The sequence below is a fragment of the Macrotis lagotis genome, chromosome X, assembly GCF_037893015.1.
Source record: "Macrotis lagotis isolate mMagLag1 chromosome X, bilby.v1.9.chrom.fasta, whole genome shotgun sequence".
Classification (NCBI taxonomy): Eukaryota; Metazoa; Chordata; class Mammalia; order Peramelemorphia; family Peramelidae; genus Macrotis; species Macrotis lagotis.
Window position 1 is genome coordinate 526,867,338 of NC_133666.1, and position 23,047 is coordinate 526,890,384.

At 36.2% G+C, this 23,047-nt stretch overlaps 1 protein-coding gene and 1 pseudogene across 1 annotated transcript in view; one reads left to right on the top strand and one right to left on the bottom strand.

Annotated features, from left to right (window-relative positions):
• The window catches only part of LOC141496847 (aspartate aminotransferase, mitochondrial-like), a 139,675-nt pseudogene extending 121,117 nt beyond the window's left edge, over positions 1-18,558 (top strand).
• Positions 1-23,047, bottom strand: part of BMP6 (bone morphogenetic protein 6) — a 245,037-nt gene that overhangs the window by 205,178 nt on the left and 16,812 nt on the right.

Sequence of the window (23,047 nt, forward strand, 5' to 3'; positions counted from 1 at the left end):
CATGCCCTGGAGGCTCCTGCTTACCAGCTCCTCCTGCTTCTGTTTCTAGATCTGGGCTGCTGAAAGACCAAGCTGCTGGCTGTGTGCCTTGAAGGCTGGGCTCCACGTGTTTGCTCTGGCAGAGGTCCCCCCTCTGTTCCCCCACCTTGTGCTCGGTGCTCCCCGGGGTGTAGCTCCGGAGACTCCCCCACTGCTGTGAGCTGGGGCTCCCAGCGCCCTGGGGCTGCCTCCGGGAGGCTGAAGTTCTTTCACTCTGGCAGGCCACCCCTCTGGCCAGCCGCCCCTCTGACCCCAGGGAGCAGAGCCTTTCTGCTCTTTTCCAGGTTACCTTGAGTAGGAGAACTGCCTCACTGGGTCCCTTTGTGGGTTCTGTCTCTCAAATTTTAGTTAGAGTCCTTTTTTTCGAAGTTTTATCAAAGAGTGCCTAAGACTGGATCCCTTCTTGTCACCATCTTGGCTCTGCCCCCCCCCCCGTTTACTTTTAGCCCTGGTAATTTGATTTTCTTCTTACTTTTTAATCCAGTTAGCAATTGGTTTATCTCCATAATAGCTTTTTTAACCAGCTTCTTCTATCATTTATTAATTCAATAGGTGAAAAATCCATTTTCTAACTTTTTAATCTCTTCCTTGATTTTTAGGATTTCAATTCTGATGTTTATTTGGGTTTTTAACTTGTTGGGGTTTTTTGTTATAATTAGTTGTATATCCAATTCATTGATCTGTTCTCTTTTTTTCTTAATAATTCAGAGATACATATCTTCCTAGAATTGCTTTAGCTGCATATCCCTCAAATTTTGGTGTATTGCTTCTTTGCTGTAATTTTCTCTAATGAAATTATATATATTATTTGTTCTTTAATTCTTTATGATTAAGTTATGTACTCTCTAGTTGAATTTTATTTTTTTTAGGTTTTATGCAAGGCAAAGGGGGTTAAGTGGCTTGCCCAAGGCCACACAGCTAGCTAATTATTAAGTGTCTGAGGCCAGATTTGAACTCAGGTAGATGGACAAATATAATCATCTTACCTTTAATTATAGTCCTGCCCCTTAAGTCTATTTCTGCTATTTCCTTGACTGAAATAATAATTCTAACTTACTTTTTTCTTGTCTAAAGATGAATAATAAATTTTGATCTGATCCCTTATTTTAATTTGCTATGAATTTTTATGTTAAGCAACTAGATGATAGAATGGATAGAATACTGAGCCTGGAAAGAGGATGATCTAAGTCTAAATCCAATCTCAATATCTGTGATTATAGGCAAGTAACTTAATCCCTATGTGCCTCAATTTCCTCTATTATAAAATGATGATGATGGAAGCACTTGTAGATATTTGTGAAACAGCCCAATGTCTGGCTCATATTAAGCTTTGAAAAAATGTTTACTCATTCTCTTTATATTTTGAGTGTCAGTCTTGTAAACAACAGATTGTTGAGTTTTGCTTTCTACTCCATTCTGCTAACCTCTTCCATTTGTGGGTGACTTCATCCTATTCATGGTTAATATAGTTGATTGTTTATATCCATCCATCCTATTTTCTTACACTTTTCTTCTCTCTGATCCATTTCATTTCCAACTTGTTTCAAATTGTCACCCATTTTCTTGACTAATCCTGAATTTACCTTCCCTCTCATACACCCTTTCCCCTACTATTTCTATCTGTACTCCTATTGAGTTGAATGTTCTTCTATACCAAATTCTGGTGTGTGTGTGTGTGTGTGTGTGTGTGTGTGTGTGTGTGTGTGTGTGTCTGTATTCTGCCTTTTTTTTAACAGTTTAGTAAACAGTGAAATTTAGGTGAGGCCTGCCCCTCCCAATTCTTCCATTTTTGTGTATGAATCTATTTCCATACTACTGTTTATGTCTGATGTATTTCCCCTCTTTCTTACCATTTTCCCTATTATCCTTTCCAATTCTTCCCTTTTTTTTTTACATTTTTTCAAAACATAACAAAACAATAGGTCTTCCATCGCAATTGACCATCTCTAGGATCTCCTGTAGTACTAAGCTTCTAAATGAATTCTAACATCCTGGACTATTGGAAAGTAATTGGTTCATCCTTATAAAATCCCTTCTTATGTTCACTTGAATTTAACTTTTTTAAAATTTTCCTCTTAATTCCTGTATTTGCATTTCAAAGTTTGTTTTCAAATGCTTTGAAAAATGGAACTTTAAAAGTTCTCTGTTTCATTGAAAATCCATTTTTTTCTTACAGAATAATCCTCCATTTTTATGGGTAAGCTATAAATAGATATTTATCTCTTTTCTTTTGGAATATTTCCTTCTATATTTTCTATTCCTTTATACTGATGGTCTTTAAAATCAGTTAATAATTATAATCTTATTTAACAAATAAGGGATTTTTTTGGTCTCTCATTTTGCTCCCTCTCCATTTTTCTTCCCTCTCTCCTCTGCCTATTCCACAGACCATCTGGGGGGTGGTGTGGCATTCCCAGAATTTATAGGGATCTCACCAATTCTTTCAGAAAAGGAGCCCAACCCAAACACACACAAATATGGAACTATGTGTTTAAACATTAGTTTCTTGGCCTCCTCCAATAGACTCAGGATCCCAAGATTGAGTGGGGCTGACACCATTCCTTCTGCAGCCCCAACAAACACTGGCTCACACACTCCCAAGGATTGAGGTTCCTTGATATTTGAATTCTTTCTTTTTTGACTACCTTCAGCATGTTTTTCTTTTATCTCAAAGCTCTAAATTTTGATAGTGACATCTCTCAGAGTTTTCATTTTGTTCTATTTTCTTTGTGCTTCAGGAGATAACTGGTAGATTTTTTTTCTATTTTTATATCACCCTCTTTTTCTAATATGTCTGGGCAATTTTCTTTAAATTATGATATCCAGGTGCTTTTTTTTATCATGTATTTGTCATTTGTGATTCTTAATCTCTCCTTGATCTGTTTTTAAAAGTCAGTTAGTTGTTTTTTGATGAGCTATTTATTTTCTCATTATTTTGGCTTTGTTTCAAGAATTCTTATTGTCTCTTTTAGTCATTAATTTCTATTCAGTCTATTCTGAGCTTTGTTTTTTATAAGGGTAGAAGTATGCACCTCTTCTGTTACACTATTGATTCTTTCTCAAGTTTCTCTTGCATAGCTTTAATTTTTTATATTATCTTTCTAAAATTTTTTACTTCATTTCTACAAAGAATTCTAATATGCATTACTTTCCTCTTCTGAGTTAGTGTCTTGGTCATTCCTATATTTTTTGATTTTTGTTAATTTATTCTTTTTTTGTTTCTGACACTAGTTATAGGTCTCCCTTACTCAGGAAATCAAATCATCTTTCCTTTTCCCCCAGGGTCTTTCTTTAAGCAACACTTTCCCTTTCCTCTAATTAGAATGCTGACCTATGTCTTTTCCTTCATCATAGACATTGAAATTCTATTCTCTTGTGACTGATCTGTCTAGGTTAAGAGTCCTTTCCTTTGGATGAGGAAAGAGAGGGATACTTGATCATATTCAAGGTTACCTTTCTATACCAGAATAGAAGTAGTTAAGGCCTTTTCTTTGAAGAGCAGAGAGAAAAGAAAGAGTATGGACTTTCTATTTTTATTTCATTCACTATGTTAAGGACCTTTGCTTCCACAACCATCTAGTACCTACCCACTCCTTCCTTCTCTCTAGGTTTTTATTTTTCTAAACATGAAGAATATTCTCTTGGAATTTTTTTTCTTCATGTTGAGTTGTTTTCTGCTCTTTCCTTCTTATTCTTCCATCCTACCTCTTAAGACTAGTGAAGGCAGCTAGGTGGCACAGTGGATAGAGCACTGATCTTTGAGTCAGGAGGAAAGGAGCTTGAATTCAGCCCCAGACACTTGACAACTAGCTGTATGACTTTGGGCAAGTCACTTAACCCTGATTGCCTTACATCCAGAGCCATCTCTAGTTGTCCTGATTCATATCTGGTCACTGGATCCAGATAGTTCTGGAGGAGAAAGTAAGGTTGGTAATTTAGCATGGCATCCCCTCACTCAAATCAATTCATATGCTTGTCATGGCATCACCTCCCTGCTGTCACATTCCTCTTCAAGAGTGAAGGACAAACATTATTATCATTATTATTATTATTATTATTACTGACTTAGAGGATATAGGTGCTTAGTAAATATTTGCTAATTTTGTTGTTGCCCTTTGTGAATGTGAACTTTGTTTTTTTAATAGTAACAACAGGTGATATTAATCCAGTCTATACCTTATCTTTTCTATGATTAAGGCATGCCCTTGTGACACAGTTATTCTGGATTGATGGTATGTAACATGGCTTTTTTCTACAGGAAGATAAATGGGCCTATTCAAGGATTAAATCCACAGCTTTGACTTTATTAAAATCATCTGCTAACTGATCCTAATGAACTGGGAAGACTCCAGGGAATAAAAGCAAAACCTTCAAAAAATACTTACAAGTCTCCATTAAAATCTGTGCAACAGATTTGGAGTGCAAAGACTTTAGTTCAAGTCTCTACCCTCTCACTAATCTCTGTGTGATCTTGGACAAATAATAACTTCACTAGTCTGAATTTCTTCATTTAGAAAATGGGGTAGGGAATTTCAAGATGGTCCCTAACATCCCTTCCAGTTATGATCTTATAAACAGAACCTTCTCATGATATATTATAGACCTTTGTTAGGGAGAAGGGAAATGAGGTTTTATGTGGAAAAATAATGGGACACATCCCAGTGACATTTGAAGAATACTTTTCATATGTGTTTGACAGAATCTTCTTTAAGGATGGTAGAAAGACAAGTTTAGAGAAGTTAATCACTGTGGTGAAGTCATCAGTTAATCACCAAAATGCAACATCCCAATTTCTAATAGATGAGACAGAATGAGTACTGGGTCTCCTTGGTTCATTTGACCATCAGTGTGTGTTTTCAGCTGTCAGCTTTAGTCAAAAAAAACCCAAACAAACAACTTTTCAGCTATTCAAAGTTGCCTAGTCAGACTAAGAAACTTTCTCTACTGTAGAGTGCAGTTTAAAAGACAGACTAGATTTAATCTTTAAGGTAAATCTCTTGGTTTATACAAATTACACAAGTTCTACAAGTCCAGACTCTAACCTTTATTCAAAACCACAAATTGAGTACAGGGATGTGCAGTAGAGGAGAGAAAGAAGCAAAGAATGAGTCTTATAGTAATCCTCTATTACAGAGTAGATTTTTCTCAAGGCTACTAACTGTGGCAACCAGTCATGGAACCTCTTTAGTGACCAATAGTGACAATATCTCCCAGTCAAGGATGGAGTCCTTCTTAGTTACCCTCTCCAAGTTTTCCAACACAATCACTTATATTCATGGTCATCTAACCATTTGAGCTCTCTGAGGTCACCTGTTCCCATAGTCCCCTCTCCTTGTCTCTGGCAAGGAGGCAGCTGGCTACAAGTACCAAGAGTTGTGGTGAAAGCAGCTAAAAGTTGGCAAATCACCTTGATGGTGAAATCTGGCCACCACATTAAGTTGTGAAAGGAAACCACTGACAAGGTTTAAAAAAAAATCTGTCACAACAGAGTGACAGGTTCTCTGTAATGGAAAACATCTTTAGTCCTTTCAACTCAATTGGCAGAAGATATCATAACACAAATCTAAGTTACAGGGAGGGAGAGGGGGAGTTCAAGACTTACAGCATTTGCCAGAAATCTAGGATACTTGGCCCCTGGATAGCTAATGTCTTGTGCTCAAAGTCATGCATGACTGAGACAAAAGCATAAGGTGAAATGATAGACAAAAGTTTGTAACTCCTACTATGTCTCATTCAAAAGGAACTAAGAGCCTAGATGTGGAAAATGCTTAAACCTGATAAAAAGCAAATGAAATTTCAGATTTCTTGTCCCAAATTTTCCCATACTGATCATTCTGAACACTCAACTGTATTAGCTGAAAACACAAAGCGTCCACTCTGCTCACACCCAAGTTATCTTGGAATCCACAGATGAAGATATACAGTCCAAACCCAGCTGAGGACAGCCCTCTCCTCCTGGAGCCTTATAACGTAACTTTTTTCCCCCTGCTGTGATCTCATTCCCAATGCATCACTGTTTTTTCACCACATCTGAGCACTGATCACTCAACAGCTGTGTTTGTTTACAGGGCTAGCAATGAACACAGGACAAATGGACTTCATCCAGCAGATATTTTCTTTTGGCATTTCCCACTACACTCGACAATATATTAGTCCTTGTAGTCCAATTATTTGCCATCAACATGAGCCAAGAGGGTGGGTGAAAAGCCCACTGGTCACCATCACCATGCAGGGAAACCTTTTTTATTAGTTGCTCAAAATTCAGAATTATAGAAAAGCAGGTCTAGCCCCTCCCTGTCAACAGGGCAAGGAGGTCACACCTGTACATCTGCCTATACCTGACATTTTTTCCAAAACACAGGAAATGTGTCCCCACCTCCTCATTCCCTCAGTGACAAGCCCCAGTAAAAAGGATGATGAGCTCCAGCAGTATTTTTGCAGTTGCAGAATCTGCCAGGGCTCTGCATAGAGTTCAGCTTTCAAAATCCAAATCTGTAATACTATAAACTAAAGTTTTATATCTGGCAATTCACCCTCCATAGCAAACCATTTTTTGTGTGAATTCCACAAGATTCTTTTCCATCAAAGCTATGGATTTTAAAGAGAAAGCACTGGTAGGGGACAGTGGGCTGTTGATGTACAGAGGAGCAAAGAGGTAGTTTGTGGAGAACTTTCATGTTTTGAAAAATATGGTGCTTTTATTTGCTTGAAAATTATTTAAATATCTCTCTTGGAGAAGTTAGAGTATTAGAATTAATTTCTGAGTTCTAAGTTTGCTTTAGAAACATACCTATAGTTGTATATAGTTGCACCTCGGAAACACAGATTGCTAAAATATAATCTTTTACCAAAGACTTCCAAATCTATTTATATGTGCAAATCAGAGCTTGGGGATATAAACACACATGCAGGTTTTGAGGTCACTTACAAAATTTGGCCTATAGTAGTACACTGTCACATTTTACGGGCTGTCTCTACATCTTGCCAGTTGTTAGAAGGTTTCTGGTTCCCGACTCTACACTCCCAGTGTACAGTAATTACAAAACTGACTTCAGCACAGCTGGACGTCTCCATCGTCAGGCAGCTTTTACATCAAAAATATTACTAAGATTCCCTGTGTCAGCTTATTGCTTAAATCCTGAAGGAGAAATATGAGAATATGGATCCATGAACAATGTTTTGATACAAGATATTCTAAACCTAATGGGAATCATTAAAAATGTGTGGCATTACATTTATGTAACTTTTGTAAAGTGAGTGGTACATTATCTGATGTCAGGATGTCAGCATTATTATTTAGACAGCAATATCTACAGCAAGATGGGACAGTTAGCAAATTTGTGAATTAAGGTTCTGCTTTGTGTACTAATAGAATATATTGTTTATAGCACTTAACATGTATTTCCTTCTTATTCATTCCACTGCCCTTCACATACTTAATAATCTTGCCAAACTAACCTATTCACCATCCACTAAACTTGTTCTGATCTTTCCTATTTCCACACCTTTTCTCCCCAGGTTCCACCTGCTGAAATCCTACTGGTTCTTTAAGACCTAGCTCAAATGTCACCTACTCCATGAAATCTTTGATGTAAGCCCCATAATTATACCCCCACCACCGACCTCTTATAGCTCTCTATTCTAGTAGAATAGAGTGCTATAAATATTAGTTATTTGAGAAAATGTCTTCTTTTCCACTAGATTATAAGATCTTTGAGAGAACTGTCAATCTTATTATCCTCCAGGTTTAGTACATTGTTCTAATATATCTGTAGCTATTTCTAATATATTTCTAATATATCTGTAGCTAGTTCATTTATATAGGGGATTATCAGTATAATTGTTCTCTTGAATGAGACAAATAAGCAAACCATGTTTTAGACAGCTTTTGTGCAATATTATGTCTTACACTATCATAGGATTGATTACTGGAAGGGATTTTGGAAATACTGTATTTATCAATGCTTTATTTTGCAGATGAGGAACTGAGGTTGAGGTTAAATGGTGCTTATGACCCCATAGGTAGAAGAAAGTGATAGGAGTCAGGATTCCACTAGTTCCTTTGTCAATAAAACAACAAAGGTCAAATCTTTGTTTGAAAAGGGGGAAGGGGATGAAAGAAAGGTGGATTCCCTTTGTTCAGAAGCAAACACCCTAACCATTACACTATAGAAACTGCTCGACACATTAAATATTTTGTTGAACAAATGCTGTGAAGGATAATCATTTGTTAGAGTATGTCCTTTTGCCTTTATGGCAGATAACAATACATGTTCACTGAACCTAGAACACTTTTATGATATACAAAATATACTCTGAATCTGGGGCGGCTAAGTGGCACAGTGGATAGAGCACTGGCCCTGGAGTCAGAAGGCTGAGTTCAAATCTGACTTCAGACACTTAATAACTGCCTAGCTGTGTGACTTTAGGCAAGTCACTTAACCCCATTGCCTTGTTAAAAAAAATAAGTGTGTGTGTATGTATAAATATATATGGATATATATTTATGGATATATAGATATATACTTTGAATCTATGAAACAAATTTCCTTCACTCAGGGCTGTAAATATCCTAATTAATAAAGTGACACTTAAATTCTAAATAAAAGAAGATGGGTTTACAACCATAACAAAATAATTTATTTTTTAATAAATATAAGCAGACCCTAAAATAAGATCTCTTAGGTGTTTAGGGCTTATAGAAATATCAGTATTGCAAAGCTAGGCTATAGGGTTTTTTTTTTCCCTTTTGCCACTAGATATTAGGGATAAGAAGCACAAAGCTTAATAGTCGAATAATGACTATTTTACCTGAGGAAGCAACAAATGTAATGGAAATACAATTCTACTGGGAATTGGGGGTTCTAGTCCTGGCTCAATAAAACATGTGGCTTCACTCAGAATCACTCACTTCACTAAGCCTTAGTTTTATCTATTACACAGCAATGAGGACCACCCATTAAAAGGTAAAAAGCAATAGAGAAGGAAAAAAGAATTAAAAAATAATTCAGTCTTTTCTAATTAAACTCTAGAGGGGATGGAAAGAAGAGAAAACTGAAAACGTGATTTAGGGAGAGAGAAGGTGGGGTAGAAGGGTAAGGACAAGCTCAATAATCTGTGCATATGTGGGTTTAAGAAACAGATAGAAACAGACAGATGCACAGAGACATAGAGATAGAAAGAGATGGAAGTGGGGAGAGAGCTAAGAATCAAGAATCAGGAGATCAGGGTTCAAATTCTGGCTCTGTCAAAAATTTTGTATCCTGGGGCGGCTAGGTGGCATAATGGATAAAAGCACTGGCCCTGGAGTCAGGAGTACCTGGGTTCAAATCCGGTCTCAGACACTTAATAATTCCCTAGCTGTGTGGCCTTGGGCAAGCCACTTAACCCCATTTGCCTTGCAAAAACCTAAAAAAAAATTTGTATCCTCTAGCAAGTCATTAAACACTTGGGTCTCGATTTTCTCCTCTATAAAGGAGAGAGAATGGGTTGAATTAAATGATCTCTCAGATCACTCCCAGTTCATATGTTCCAATATTCTCCAAAATTAGGCTAGTATTTATACCTACATATGTGTATATATATATATATATATGTTCTAATACATGCATCTATCCATTAAGATATGACAGTCTCAAGTAGTACCTGATCCTGGTTTGGCGTCTGTATACTTTTTCACTCTTTTCCTGTACTATCGCTCCATCAGTGATGGCACTGTCAAAAAAGCAGCCCAATCTATTTAAAGCTTGAATTTTCCTTTCATGTACTCATTTCCCAAGCTATACAATTTTCAGAGTATGTTGAAAGACTTCTCAGTATTTTAACACACTGGTAATTGACTGATTCTAGTGCAGAATAGTACTGTATTTCTCAAGTTATAAAAAAGAGATTTCAGATTGAACTTCAATCAATTTAGACATATGGAATTCTATACTAAAGTGATATATGGAATTTTTTTTGCCCTCTACCCAATTATGTTAAGTTGGAGCACACTCCTGGAAAATTTACTATAATTACTAGCTAAGTGCTGCAGGCCATAATGTTTTGATTGTCAAACAGGTTGTACATGATGCAAATATATGACTTAAGAAGTGATTTCACAAACATTTTGGTAACAGTAATCTGACTCATAAAATCCAACAGTCTCATAGCACACAGCTGTGTGCTATAAGCAATCTGAGGATTGTCCTATAGCAATATCAAATAGCAAAACCCATAGGATTAGTGAATAAAGTTGTATCCTGAAAAGGACATTGTTTTATATTGTACTTTTACTACTCACCCTCCAATTTTTTATTCTTCTATGTATGTGAATAAAAAAGAAAGATATTCTCTCACATTCAAATTTATACTCTTAAATTAATTTAATAAAATCAAAATTCATGAACCAATTTCTTTCAAATTACTTTAGTTATTGGAAAATAGTTCCCTTCTCATCCCCCTTACTTATGAATATTCTGGCATTATAAGTGACAACTGGGTGTAATTTATTTTCCACCTAGATAAATCTGTAATATTTATTCTAGACTATTAGACTATTCTATCCTTTAGAAATCTATTTATTAAGAACCACTGCACTATGCTAAGCATTTTAAGCTTCTAGACTCTAGAATCTAGAGTGCCTTGCAACTTTAACATTAAATGATTCTCTTCCTTTTTCTGTTCACTAGTAAAGATGCTGACTGATGAAAGAGCAATGTACTTAAATAAATAAAAATAAAATTTAAATAAATTTTCCTTTAATCATCTGTTTGATTAACAGGTGATTCATGTTGGAACTTGCTCTGATAACTAATATAAAAAATGTTATGAAGTTTTCCTTCCAATGACTAAAATATTTTGGTAGTATATCAGTACTTTTTTTTAATTGCTAAAACTAGTGCCAAGCACAAAATAAAATCCTAAGAGCTGGCTCTTTGTTCATTCTTCTCTTCTATTATATGAGATACACTCTGACCCCTGGCTGACATAGTCTCTTATACCCCAAGCTAATATGATATTTTATTACATCCTCTTAATAAAATTATGAAACTATTCAGGATCTTAGGCAGGGCCAGTTAGAAAAGAAGAAAGTTAAGACAAGAGGTAGAATAAAACATCTATGAAATAATTTACTTATTCTGGGCAAATGACTTAGATATCACCTGCATTTCTAAGCCAATGGCTACTTTAAGAACCATAAGAATAGATGACAAACACGGAACAAGGGCTTTGGATACTTTGTTCTTCTTTCAAAACCAATTCCCTTCAAACAATTCTTATTGATGGAACCTTTAAATATATATACAGTATCTTTCTAAGGTACTGAACAAGAAATATTGTATATTCTAGTTATCTGTGGGTTTTATCTTACCCCTCTACTAGACTGGAAACTCCATGAAGGCAGGAACTGTTTTATTCAAGCTTAAAACGTCTACCTCCCCACTAGTGCAAAGCACATTTTCTTCATAGTATGGATGAGCTCTTCTTTTTATTGAAGTCTTTTGCTTTACATTATATTTATTTCTGAGGGGGGAACTTGGTGGCATGGTGGATAGAGCACTGATCCTGGAGTCAAGAGGATGGGAGTTTGAATCCAGTCTCAGACACTTGTCACTTACTAGCCATGTGGCCTTGGGCAAGTCACTTAACTTATAGCTTTGCATCCAGGGCCATCTCCAATCATCCTGATTCATATCTGGCCACTGGATCCAGATGGCTTTGGAAGAGAAATGAGGTTGGGGGGACTTAGCACAGCACCCCCTCACTCAAATCCAATTTATGTGCTTGTCATGACATCACCTCCCTGATGTCATAAGTCTTCTTGGAGAATGAAAGTCAAACATCATCATATGTATTTCTGAATATACCCCTTCCTTTTCCCCTCTCACTCAACCATCTCTTGTAAAGAAGTTCATCAAAATAACCAAAACAACAATCACATGACAGCACATACAATATTAGATATATATACTTAATGTTTATACAATGAACAATGAAGAAATATTATTTTTGCTATTGCTGCAATATTGATTGGTATGGAATATACCTAGTAAAGTAAAATTATTCTCAGCTCCTGATTGGTTTTTGTATGTTTGTTTTGCAAAGAAAGGGGAAACAAAGCACAAATTCAGAGAAGCAAATGATCTCAAGTTGATATTCTATCCTGTTTGATTTTATAATATCTACATAACTCAGAGATATAAAACACTTCTGGTTTACAGAGTACTTTCTTCATGACAATTCAATAAGATAATGAAAATATTATGTCCATTTTTTGAATGAAGAAACTGAAGTTCAAAGAGACTAAATAATTTGCCTAGAACCACATACCTGGTAAAGGTACAAGACAGGAGCAAAACATGGGTCTCCTTACTCCAATGCCAGTGCCTTTTCCTCTCTACAATGACTACATCTTCAACCAATAATGCCTGAGTTGCTTAGGCTCTTGAAATAAAATTTGGCTTGATTTTCTTGAGCAGAAGCTCAACAAGGAGGAGTCAGATGTATGCTTGGTAGTGATTCTAGGATTAAAATCTTGATATATATATATATATATATATATATTATATATATAATATATATAATGCAAATTCAGAAAACAGCAAGTTGATTATGTAAAATGTTATAAACTTCTGGAATTAATACAGAATGCTGCTTATTTCACAATAGTCTCAATACTATAAAAAATAACTTTACTTTCTCAGTTTTATTGGAATACTTTACATTTATCAAAGAAACCATTATCCCTAAAAAATATCTGCTAATGGTCAGCTCATATATGATTGTCTTGTTGAAGTGACCTCTCTGTATAGGCTCAGTGTCTAAAGCTACAGATATCAACAAATGTTTATTAAGCATCTACTCTGTACCAGATAATGTGCTAAGCTATCATAACTCACACTGTGTGTGATTATTTCAGTGTTTTATAAATCTAACTCAGTGACTTTACCTCATAATGCAAATTGCCAGATTTTTCTGTGATCTTACCTTCAAAGAAAAATGGGTGTTTAACCCAACTATTTATTTTAAGGAATCTAGTTATTTTCATCTAAACTTTTGGAATACTAATGATTACAGGGGTCTTGTATGATGATATTGGAGTGTGTTGCCTGGAATTGCTATTGGGTAGACTGAAGAAAGCATGCTTCTATAAGGTCAATGAAATATCATCACCTTTCATTTTTGAAAATCAAAACTAGCCCTGAAACATAGTAAGTTAAGCATCACCTTGTTGAGATGCTTCCAGTTAAGGAGGCTGATGTCTTCACTTTATTTCATTTGGCAAAAAGCCCCATGGGGCTGATGTAGGATCCATTACTCTGCCAAAGAAATATACTTTACATTTCTCACTGCAACCCTTTCTGTTCTGAATCTGGCAGAATAATTGGCAAAGCCAGAAGGTAACACAGCAAGTTTTGTAAATTTGATGGTACTTGCTGATAAAAGAGACAAATGGACACCAGAGAGAAAGAGAACATCCAGGCAGAGCCTGCAGGTAAGATGGTACACTAATACTAGAAGATGCTTGAATATAACCTTTGAAAATACTTTGAATCTTACTTCATTATATGTAATTTCATGGATGTTGTATAATAAGAAAGAATGTGGTATAGAGGATAAAGAGGTGTCCCAGAAACCAAGAAGACCTGGAATCAAGTCTTGCCTCTGACCCATAATGGCCATATTGCCCTGGGAAAGTTACTTAAATTGTGTGTTCTAGGCAAGCCTATAAGTTACAAAGTTCCCTTTCTTGGGAGAATCAGTTTCTTCAACTGGGAGTTCCTTGCCTCCCCCACTAATGGGGACCTACAGACCAAACTTAGAATATTTGGATTCTCTACTGGTAGAGAGGTGAATATAGTAGAAAAAAGGCTGAAGAAGTTTCTTTCACTTCCCTGCACAAGACAGAAAGAAGGCAGAAGCTTGTGTGCAATGAGAAGGAAGAAGTCAAAGAAGTCATAAGGAATGTGAAGCTGGCTGGAGTAAATAACGATACTGCTAGAGTAATGCCAAAAAGTTCCAGGCCAAGCAAGGAGCTATGAGAATCATTTTAATTGGTGGTCCCATCCAAGATGCCACTGGATCTGGATCATATTGAGATAGGGGGATATGGAGAAAGCTTTAGAGAAGACTAAATACAATAGTAAGCAAGTTTACAAACTCATATTGAAGGAAGAGTAGTTGACAATGAATTGGGCACAACAGCAGGGAATAAAACAGGGTCTTTACTAATTAGGTCTCTGAGTCTGTGAGGAGGGGGAACAGTGAAACTCTATTGGTAAAAGAAACCAGAGCTTATCAGAAGAAGAAACTCACTATTACCTTGCTAAAGGGATTCATTTTATGCTGCCTTTGGCAGAAAGTATTCTGTTGTCACTGTTTTTAGCCTTGATGTTTCCAGGGATATAGAAGTTTTGATAATGCAAAAGAAAGCCTTGAGTGAGGGCTTAATTTTAAGACTGTTGGTGACCCTAGGAACTAGACTAAGTAAAAAGTAGTCAAGTCAAGCAAAACCTATTTTTCTTTGAAGTAGCAACAATCCTCCAGTGTTGTTTTTAAAGAATTTTAATTAATGAAATTCATAGTAATGTAAAAAAATTGTGTGTCCCCCCACCCCAGCCAGACTTTGAATGAATAAATCAATACTTTACATTTATATAATCAGAGCTTGAAGAGACCAGAGAAATCAAATGATCAGGTACATTGCCTTTAAGTAGATGAATAATTAAACTATGCAGAACACATTCTTTTTAAGACCCACAGTGATGAAATGTTATGGTTTTTAACCACTGAGTAAATCCAGTTTCAACATCAGAATTCATAAGCTTAGTTTCATATTGGGTAGGAGATAGTTGAGCATTTACCTGAGTTGCAAATGGTTATTTCTCATTACCCAATTGGTTATGTAGAAACTGCCACACGATTGTTTAGATAGGTATTTTCAAGCAGAGAAGGGATAGCTGGATAAGGGATTTGAATCTTCTTCAGAAGTCAATCTAGTTATCTCATTTGGGCAGATCATGGTGTGAACTGATTTAACACTGACTTGATCTCTATAGGGGCCAATAATCTTTGAATACAGAAAAATTTGTCTATAGGCATCAGAAGATCAGGTTTAGAGGAAAGTACCCAGATACCATTTAAGATAAAACCCTCATTTTATAGATTTAGAAACTGAGGTATACAGAGTTGACCTTATATATTGTCTAGTTCACCCTCTTCATTTTACAGATGATTAAACTGAGGCCCAAAGAGGGGCAAAGCCTTGACCAAATCACATAGAAAGTAACAGGTAGATTTTGAACCAAAGTTCTCCAATTCCAAATCCAGAACACATTTTCCCCTATCTATAAACTATATGCTACTAATCTAAGGTAATCATCTCACAAATAGCTGATTAGTTTCAAAATGAGCTGAGAAGATATGAATTCTAGAAAAAACTAACTAAACACACTAAAATTTATATATACTATTGCAAATGATGATGATGTTTGTTCTTCATTCTCATTCTATATATTTTTTATTAATGGCAATGGGGTTAAATGACTTGCCCAGGGTCACACAGCTAGGCAATTATTAAGTGTCTGAGGCAAGATTTGAATTCAAGTCCTCCTGACTCCAGGGCTGGTGCTCTATCCACTGCATCACTAGCTGCCCCTGTTCTTCATTCTCAAAGAAGACCATGACATCAGAGAGGTGATGCCATGTCATACATATGAACTGGATTTGAGGGAGGGGCTGCTATGCTAAGTCACCAGTCTCAATTTCCCCTCCAGAGTCATCTGGGTCCGGTGGTTAAAAATGAAACTGGACGAGGGTGGGAAGATAGCAAAAGGATGACTGTAGAGAATGACAGAATTGGACTCAAGTTCTATCATTAACCCAAAATAGTTATATGACTTTGTATGTGTGTGTATGTATATGTATATACATATATATCATTTAAGCTCTTAGTGTCCCTAGGTCTCTAAGACTATACATAGAGTTACTTTTCTATATCTATGAAGGAATTTTCCATACCAAGATTACCCCCCAAAAGGATGAAATCACAGATCCAAAAAAAATTTACAATATAAACTAGCATTATCCTCACAGGTCATTATTTTCCTCATTAGAGTAATCACATTATGATCTTAAATAGGAGGAAGGATAAAAAGCATGTGCTTTATAATTTAGCTATTCATTTTTAATGACCACATTCCAAACAAAGTTGCAATTCCATTTTAATATTGTAGCTTAAGTAGGTGCATAGTCAATCAGGACTGATGTATTGAAAGATACTTCCTGAATTTAGGTCAGTTTGCTTTAGTGTTCATGAATGACCAAATACTCAGAGGCCAGGATGCCAGAGAACCATTGTCACTGAAAATTCTAGAATGTAAATTGTACTGGCAGGACACATATGTTTATCTTTTCCATGTGCTGTTTAAATTATTCTTGGGAATAGATCTTTATCTAGATAGCCACTGCTTTTGTCCTTCATGAAAAAACTTATGTTAAAACACTTAATAGATGATCTACAATTTGGAATTTGCTTCCTTGAGGCTTGGGAATACAAATCACAATATTAACAGGAATATATACAAAAATTAGACATCCAAAATGAAAAGTCCATAGAGAAGAGTTTGGTATGGAAAATCAGCAGCAGTGAAAAAAAAGGTCACCCTTGGAAATAATTAAATTGCCAATATCCTGAAATATGACTAGGCAACTCTCTTAAAACCTCCCCCTAACTTCAACCCTACCCCTTCCATACAAATTCTCCTTCTCTATCTTTGTCTCTCTGTCTATCTCTATCTTTCTATCCCCCTACAAATTTCCATGGAGGTATAGTAAATAGAGGGCTAGAATGCTAGGACTGGAATCAGGAAGACCTGAATTCAACTCAAGCCACACTTACTAGTTGTATGATCCTGAATGTATCACCTAACTTGTTTGCTTCGGTTTCATCAATTGTAAAAAGAGGAATCACAATAGTACATGCCTCCTAGGGTTATTGTAAGAATCAAATGAGATAATATTTTTAGCCATTGTCCAGTAAATAATAGGTACTTAATAATACTTATTGCCTTCCTCCATGCTATAGCTGAGAAAGAAGTCAAAGGGATTCTGAATATTATAGATCTTGGGAAAGAGATTTGCTTGGGAAAAAGTTTTGGTAAAAAATATAAAATATAAAAAAATTCTGAAAACTGGTGTGCCCTCATGAACTAGTTAAAAGCACTTAGCTTCCATTAATCCATCTACTAACCCTCTAATCCTCTCAACATGGTGCTGCTACATTCCTTAATATGCTTCCTGGAGCTATCCCTACCACCTGAGTCTCAGGACTGCTGCTGCCAGAGCCACCTCCTGGTAGATCCATGCAGAGATGAGCCCTCCTGTTTCTATCACGAGCATTACAGAAATATCTAAGAGAAACACTGATAGCAAAAAGATGAATCTAGGTATTGAGGTCTACTTTATAGTCTTCCTAGTAGTCTTGAGGCAGATCCTTAAATTTCCAGGAAAAATATTGTCAAAGAATACATCCCTATTGTAGGTCTGGCTGAATTTTGCAAGCCATTTTTGGAACTAGTGCTGGTGAAAATAACAAGGAGATGAAAAGTGGTCAATATGTTCCTATAAAGACCATTTTCCGGAACTGGATTTCTGGGGGATTGGGATCAGTTTTCTGCAAAAATTCTTTAAATTGAGCTGGTATGTCTATCTTCCCACACCAACCTGAGAAAATCCTATCTTCATCTTCAGGGATGCTGGCATGCAGTAATGGCTACCACTACTAAGACTCCAAGAGTTGTGACTGACTTCACTGGAGCCATGGAAGACATAGTGAAAATCTCAGATCAGACTATAATTCTCCTCTATACCTGGGCTCACAATCCCACAGGAAATAATCATTGTTCGTTGTCCTGAGCAACAGAAAGAAATTGTGTCCCTAGTAAAGCAAAAGAAACTGCCTTTTTTAAAAAACATGATGTGTGCTAGTGAAGACAGCAACAAGGATGCCTGGTCTGGGCACCACTTCACTGAACATTCTGTCAGTCAGATGTCAAGAACATGGATCTATATGTTGACCATGTGAGAATCTTTATCATAGTGCACAAAGATACTGATGAAGTCCAAAGAGTGGAATCCCAGATGAAAATCTTGACTCATTCCATAAATTAAAACACTCCTCTAAATGGGGCCTGAATTGCTACCACTATTCTAAATAGCCCTGATCTGAGGAATCAGTTGCAAGAGGTAAAAGACTTGACAGATCATATAAGTTTGTGGACCCAACTGGTTTTCAACCTTAATAAAGAGGATTCCCTCCACAACTGGAAGAACCAACACTGATAAAACTGACCTTTTTTATGTTTCATGGGACTAAAATCTGAGCAGGAAGAATGATTAAACAAGATATTCTCCATTTATGTGAGATTACATTTATGTGCTGACTACATTTCTGTAGTAGTAGTCACATCAGACAATATTAGTTAACCTGCCCATGCCATATACCAAGTAACCAAGGAACTCTTCCTGGTGATATGAAGCACAAGCAACCTTCTCATCTTCAGACTTGACAAGTTAAGATTTAAAGAGATAATTGCACTAGGCGAAATGGTAGTGATAGTTTCTACAAACACAATGCTTAATGCTCAGAAAAAAATATGTAAATAACATAAATCCATTTGAAGCTCGTGTTTGGGGTTTTGTGGGTATTATACAAACTTACTAAGCCCATTCTCTACAACTTTCTCAAAATACCTGATATTTATAGTAACAAAGATTCCACCCTAAGAATCAGAATTCCTCAACTTCTCCCCTTCTCCCAGGCTCCAAGAATCTCCTGGCAATACATTGTTCAAGAGTTTTAATCAAGATATCAAATGTCATTTTCCTCAACAACAAAAACCATATTCTATGGTGTTGAAAATTTCAGAAGAAGGCCTACCTAGTACTTCTAATATCTGCCTCTTATTCACTTTCTTGAATTGCCAGGGTTTGTTTTATAAAAATCATAATTGTTGCTATTGCTGGAAGAAAGAAAAAGAAATTCTTTTTATTGATTTAATTTTTTAAAGGAAAGAAGAGGAAGCTCTTGGCCTTTGAACATCTAAAAACTTTAACTTTCCCACCCTCTCTATTTTTATTGCTGTCCCCCCCCTTTGTTCCAAAGATCCAAATCTGCCTTTGTTTCTCTCCCTATCTCTGCTTAAATGAACCTTCAAATCCTTCCTATCAGGTTACAAATCCTTTGAGAATTAAGTAGAATATCATTTAAGGAATGAGTGGGTTCTCTTCTCACATTTCTCAACAAAACACAGAAGGAAAAATTGGCATAATGATTGCACTTTAATATCAAAAATCATTGTAAGATTTTTAATTATCTCACTTTCTTCCATTCCCCAGACTACTTTAACACAGTTTTCCAAAGTCTGTCTTCTGAGAAGTCTGTAAGGCAGTCAAGCATATAGGAAGCACTTGGTAAAAATTTGTTCCAGTTCCTCTTCAATTCTATAACTCTTTCTCAATATGATTTAATCAGAACTTCTGTGACACTATACTCTAGATCAGGTTTCAAGCATCATCAGAACAAGGGACCCTGTCTTTTTTTAACCTTTTTAACATGACCCCTCTCATGTCTTTTAAACAGACTAGATACTTAATAAATGTTGGATGAATTGACTTGAGTACTATATATTCTGTCTACCCTATCAAATGGAATGAGTAATAGGTTTATGAGTTTTGTGCTTCTACTGTCTGTACCAACTCCACCTTTTCCCTTTCTCCACCCCTAGTTCTCTGTAGTCTGGCATTATGGGGGGAAAAAATGATCTTCAAGACTCTACTAAAGAGTACAAATCTACATAATAACTATTTGTTCTTACTTCCAAAACTGGTGCATCCTTTTGTAGGATAATCTATGTGATAATGGGGAGAGAGATAGTTTAATCTTATATGACTTTAACAACACTTTTTATAACACTCTGTAAATATAGGCATCAGACTCATATTTCACATCTTGTATGTGCTTGCTACAATTTGACATTTTTTCCAACCCATTTGGACACTATTTTATTCCCACTTAAGTAGTCTCCTTGGATTGGCTGCTCAGTTTAATTCTCCCTGATTCATCTCCCCAATGGTCTGGAAAGTTGAGGGAGTAAAGTTCTGGAGAGACAGTGATGCAATAATGCACTTCTGTTTTAGGCAACCAACCAAGAAGCAAAGCAACAGAGAGACCACCCTTCCCTACCTCAGCAACACCTCCTTGGCTCCTGGATAGGAGTATCACAAACCTGGCTAATGGCTTTGATCTGTTCTCAGTTTTTAAATGCTCCCGGTTGCCTAGAGGGGTGCTAAGTGACTTTGCTTCAATAGACATTATGTCACCCCTTAGCCCTTATGTAAACAGAATGTCTAACACCTTCGTAACTGAAGCCAAGTAAGTCTAAAGCAAAAACTGACAAGATAAGTGCTTTTTGCATCTACACCTGCAGGAAGAATCCTGTTTACTAATAAGATGTACACTTTCTACATTATATCTGGCTGGAAGCAAATTGTTCAGACATAGCAGAGTAGACATGGTTCTGATTAATGATATCTGATGCTTAACAGCGTGTAAAAGTGGGGAAATAATATTTCTTCATGCTCAGGACTTTCTGCCATTCTAGAAAGTCACAGCATGTGACTCTACTATAAGCTCTGAGAGTTAAGAGACTTTGTCATTCACATGCTCTAACAAAGTTATTCACATTAAATGGTTCTAGGAAAGATAATAAGGGCATACTAAATATAGAGAACCTAACTTTCAAAGTTCTCAAAGGAAAATTACATCTATTCTCCAATAAATAAACCTTTATGCTTTGCTTGTTTGGGGTTTTATTATTTGGGGGGAGGTGAAGAGAGAGTCAATGTGGAGGAACTCAATGTGGAAACTATTTTCATCAATGCATATATGCAACTGTTCTCTAATTTATAGTCTTAGAAAAGGTGCCTGGTATAATGAAAGATTGTGACTTACTACTACCCTTGACCATGTAGCCAGTATGGAAGAGAGGCAAGATTTGAACTAAAGTCTTCATGATTCCAAGCCCACTCCCTATCTATTATACAATGCAACAACTCTTTGTACTATTTTAACACATTTCAATTACTCTAAATAACTTTACCCAAATCCACACTGCCATAGCGATACCATAATCCACTGTATTTTGAGGTTAAAAAGTCAGAAGGAAGTGCCATGCTTATCTTTCCTTATAGACAACATCTTTCAGGTCTTGGTCCTTGTCTCTGAAAACAAGTTGTTATACTTATTAAACATTTAGAGAAGGATGCATTGAGAAAAAAAGGCTGAGAGTGAAGCAAGTCTACTTCTGTAGAAATCTTGGTTGTTTACCCTAACTAAACTTCCAGAGGTTAAAATACAAAAATAAGCAAAGGATTCTTACAATATTTTCTAGAAAGATCAAATCTTTTTCATTTGAACATAGAAAAACAGTAATATGACAGGGACATTGACAAGCTAAAACTGCTGTGAATGCTTCATCTATCAGTAAGGCACAGATCTGCTTTGAATGTCAGAATGGACTCTAAAATAAATCTGATCATGAGGTGAGTCATGGGGCAAATGCAAATTAAAATTAAAAGAAGGTTGGATAGCATTTAAAAAAAAGAATATATATGAGTGATCATACACAGTGTTGTCCTGACCAAGATGAATTCCTCTAACCGGTCAGAAAATGTGCTTCAGCAAATTCAATTAGTAGGAGAGTTCAAAGTCTGTAAGAAAAGGTTTCAATAGCAATAGCATGGTAATGAAGATGGGAATTTTTACAGCTTCCAACACTCACTTGGATCAACAGTTTCCTAGCAAAACTGGGGTGGGAGGAGTCAGTGCTTTTAAAGAACAGAACAGAGAAGGCTGAAAGGATGGACTAAAAATGTTAGATTTGAAATAGACCTTGTTTATCTTCTGCTCCAAGTTCCACACTTTTTAGTTGAAGAAACTGAGGTGAGGGATTTGGGGCTAGAACACCATTGCCCTAACTCCAGTGCACTTTCTTTTTGCCAGGATCCCCCTTACTATCTCAAACTATATCTTAAGTTGTCACTTTCATGAGTATGACATAAAATAACATTCTCCAAAGAGAAAGACAAATTCTGCTCTATATGTCAACCCCAAAGGCACTCATAAGTCTTCCTAGAATCTTCATAGCATTTACAGAAAAGTTCACTTTAGATAGAGAGGGAAAGAATGCAATGGGAGTGGTAGATTCAGGTCTGAAAAAAAAAAGCATGGGATTAATAGTTCCTAACCAGGACTATCTCTCCCCCACAAAATAGCCCAACATTCACTTGGAATGATAACTGGAAAAAATAAGAGTTAACTATCTGAAAATATCTCTATCTCCCAGAATGATTTTAAACCAACAGTTCTTTCTTGATGTAAGCCCTCTTAAAAGCAGTGACTTACAACCAGCTATTTGTCTCCTGGGACTAGAAAAACTCTTAGGTTTATGGAAAACTTGGAAATAATCAAGATTGTTGGCCAAAATTATGTGTCTTGGGTCACACTCCTTTCATAATGCCAATAAGTTACAAGATACCAGACCACTAAGAAGAGTTATCAGAGGTAGTAAGGGGATTGTCTCTACTGACACTATTTCAGGAAATTAGGAAAGGATTGCCAATAGACTGATTTTTCCACAGGCCACTAGACAACTGCTCAGTTTCACTCTGAGAATAGAATGAGCCATCTACCTGTTCAGCAAAAAAACTCAGTAATGCAATTTTCTTTTAATTACTGTAATAATTTTCTCCTCTTCCCTCAAAGATCATTGCTATTTATTCTTTTTATATTTCAATATACATTCCCTTCATTCTCAGATATGTTAAGAAACAATTCTGAGTTTCAAGATGTCATTTGTTTGCCATTTGTCCCTGCTTCTGTAAGAGATGTCACCTATATAGTGAATAAAAAAGATGGACAATATGACTAAACAGTCAATACAGTCAAACCTTATTAGTTGGGATC